We start from the raw sequence: 4033 nt of genomic DNA, 5'->3' as shown, positions 1-4033 counted from the left end.
GGGGGGGGGCTTTGTGGGCGTGACTGGTGCCTGAAATTCTAAACAGGGCAGTTTTTTAAACTACCACTGAAGCCGCACTACTCATTTCATACCATTGATGTGGATAGCAGTAGAAGGGTATTAAAGCAGCCTACCTAACGTTTATGAAATATGTATGTATAAATATCTCATAAGGTTATCGCCTCAATACTTAAAATCTAGCTGCTGAAAATATAGATTTCCGGCATTTTCCCAAAAATTGGTCAGCCAATCTCTCAAGTCTAGCCCAAAACCTTAGCTTTCATTTGGTATATAGCTTATATCTGGGAAAACTCTTGTGGAGATATTGAGATTCAAATGTAAAAAATGTCGCTCTATATAGCGACAAATGGTTAAAAATTAACACATTCGTCTAATTTGGTTACTTCAAGCTATAAACATAACATACCCAATTTGCCGCAGTGTGAATGCAATGATATCATGGGCGGGATATTTTGTGAACCGAGCTAGCGTTATTGTGCTATCACTTCGTACATTTCTAATAAAAAATAATTTCTAATAAAGAATGGAAGGATTGTAAAGGTACATTATTTAGCTTAGTTTAGGAATTTTTAAAAAAAATAAAAGCTCCCGTGATTCGCAGACTTTCGCATATATGTATATGTGCTTTAAAAACACTTCTTTTTTTGTCGCGTACGTTATCACCTTGTTTTGAACGGATATTTTCCACGCCAAAGTTTCGAGGCTGCTCATATTTTTCTCAAACATAGTACCCTCTGGTTGACACATAACCGTAATCTTGTTTTTGAGTAGCTTCTATTTTTAAGAGATTTGTTACTCCATAAGCGTACGAATGTAGCGTACGGCTGCATGGAAACACCAATATGTATGAATGCATTTAGTTCACTTTATGTGTCGCTACTAATTATGTATAAATTGCCACTTGTATTTTAACTCTTCAATAAGTTCATAATAAACTTTATGCAATATATATTCCTTTGCAGGGCTCGGTACAACTCAATTGTAGCAAAAAACACAACCGACTTCAATTCTAATTAATTTCTGCATGATCCAATCATTGGATCTAAACCACCTGAAGCACCAGAACAAGAATTATCGAAGAAATCGGTTAATGTGGCCAAAGTTATGCGGTAACATACATTAAAAAAATTCCGCTGGATTGATAACCTCCTTCTTCTTTTGAAGTCGGTTAAAAAGAGAAAAATTAATGAGGTAAATTATTATGAATTTTTAATAGATATATTTTAACATTTCTAATAAAATTTACATAAAAAAAATTATGCACTGCCCTGGAAACTGACGGAAAATATTTTTATTTATTCGGAACGTTGCAAAGTTCTGTCTACTCTTAGAAACACAAAATAAAAAAATCAGAACTAACGACGGCAAAAATGCTCGAAAATTTTATCAGTTAGGCGACTTACTGAAGGTTTCAAGACCATGGCGAACTCCTGTAAGAACACCCATGGCGCCCTAGAGACCAATGTCTAGAACGCACCTAAATTATGGAGGGAACACTTTTCCACCCTATTGAATGGCAGCAGCACTAAAAGTAGTGGAGAAGACGAACCCGAGCCCCCAGTCGATGATGATGGAGTCAATGTCCCACCGCCTGACTATGACGAGGTACGAATATTCGTCTTTATTGCTGGTTTTAAAAGGACAGATTCTCTTCTTTAAGTTTGCCCAAAGGTGTTCAATGGGGTGGAAGTCTGGCATTTTCGATATATGTTTAGGATCATTATCCTGCAGTAACTCCCACCGCAATGGCATTTCCCCTTTAGCCTAGGGAAGCATTATCGTCTGTAATATGTTTACATAGTCAACCGCGCACAATTTGTTCTTTATCCAAAATATTGGACCAACGCCTTTCTCCGAGAAGCAGCCCCATACCATAATCGAAACACCCGCTATGCTTAACCGTTTTTTCGGATATTTTGGATCAAACGCTGTGTTCGTAGGATGTCTTACGTCTTGTTTTCCATCTGATCCAAACATATTGATTTTTGTCTCATCAGACTACAGCACATTTTCCACTTTTGACGGAAAAGATGTTTTCTGGCAAATGCAAGTCTGTTGTTTTTCTTTTTAAGGCTCCACCAAGGTACCTTTCTAGGGGTTCTGGCTGGAAGTTTGACTTCTGCCAATCTGTGCCTAATGGTTGGGCTTGTTATATCTACATCTGTTTTCAGCTCTATTGAGGACAGAAAAGGGTTAGCTTTGCAATAGCTCTGATCCAGTACTCCATGAACTTACAGGATTTTACACGAACTTGCAGGAAGTTACAGGAAAAATGTTCCCGTAGTCCAAAAGCCTCCAAAATTCTGTAAATGAGAGCGACTTTTGGAGAGTTGTGTAGAGAATGAAGTTGCAAGATTTTACCCGAACTTTTTCTTCTGGTAAAATCATGAAAAGTGTCAAGCGATCAGCTGTTGCACAAAAGTAAACAAAAATTTTGATATTTTTTGAGCGTAAAAACGAAATAAAAATGGAAGTAAATAACGAAACATTTGAAGATGTAAGTAATTCCACATATATTTCAGAGATTTTTATGTTATTAATTATTTTATAGCAAGCATGTGCCGCTGCTTCTAGTACTCCTTTAGAAGACACAGAGGCAGAGATTTTCAGCACCTTAATATTTAGATGAGCTGGTAAACTCTTCAAGCGACTCGGATGACTTCTTAAATTTGATAAGGGAAAACTCCGACAGTGAAGATGAAGCGATATTTAAAGAAGTAATCCAAATACGGCAAAGCAGAAATAGCATTAAAAACTATTTTGAAGAAGTAGTTCTCACATACACTGGTGAAGAGTTCTTAAAACATTTTCGGAATTCCAAGGAGTTGTTCGCTAGTTTAACAATGAGATATGAGCAATCCGATTCATATAAAATACTTAGGGATGATAAGCGTTTGTCAGCTGCGAAAAGTCTGGCTGTGTTTTTGTGGTTTGCCGGTCATGAGGCTTGTAGCCTCCGTGATTTATCCGACCGGTTTAATTTAACAGTCTCAAGTATTTCCCGAGTAATTGATAGGGTGGCAATGTTCATAAGCGGATTGAGCCCTGAAGTTATCAAATGGCGCAGCAACGAAAGGAAACAAGAATCTGCCAATTACTTTGCTCAGCTTGGTTTTCCGAAGTCAATAAGTAAAAGTACATTTAAGAATGTTGTGGGAATGGATTTTTGTGTATTCACTTCAATTATTTTTTTCCTTTTTTGATTAGGGTGCATAGATGGGACGCATATTAGAATAAGTCCCCTTTCAGAATGCAAAGACGATTATATTGCCCGAAAAGGTCATATAACATTAGTTATGCAAAGCATTCGTGATGAAAGAAGGAAGTTTATTAATGTTTTCGTCGGATTTCCGGGATCTAGTCACGACAGTTGGGTTCTTCAAAACTCTCCCGTTTATAATAACCTAACAACATTGTGCGGAGGTTATATTTTTAGGCCTACATCCTTATGAAGCAAATTATGTAGAAGCATACTTGTATATCTAAATATTTAAAACTTTTTTAGATTACTATTTGCTTGGGGACTCGGCTTATCCCTGTAGTGATTGCATTATAACTCCATTCAAAGACAATGGCCATTTGACAAGGGACCAGAAATATTTCAATAAACAACTAAGTAAATGTCGCATTTTAATTGAGCATTCTTTTGGCATATTGAAACAGCGATTTCGACAATTGTATTACTGCAAGTTGAAAGGTATAAAAAAACTATGTCATTTCATCGGAGCGTGCTGTGTTTTACACAATATTGCTAGCGAAAATGATTTCAACTTTTCATTAGATAGTGAAGAAGAAGAAATTAACGAGGACGAGGAAAACATTATACCAACCAGAAACATCAATGTTAGATATATTATTTGTCAGGCATTAAGTAATAGACGACGAGAGTTGTAAACTTTGAATTCACGTGAAATCTCAAATTGTTTATTTGCTAAAAATAAAAAGGAATTCATTAGCTAACAATCTAATTATACATATGGGCAAGTCCAGGGTCACTTATGTTTCATCGTTC

Source organism: Rhagoletis pomonella, unplaced genomic scaffold (genome assembly GCF_013731165.1).
Source record: "Rhagoletis pomonella isolate Grant_MI unplaced genomic scaffold, Rhpom_1.0 Rhpom_scaffold_00009, whole genome shotgun sequence".
Lineage (NCBI taxonomy): Eukaryota > Metazoa > Arthropoda > Insecta > Diptera > Tephritidae > Rhagoletis > Rhagoletis pomonella.
This window is presented reverse-complemented; position numbering follows the sequence as displayed.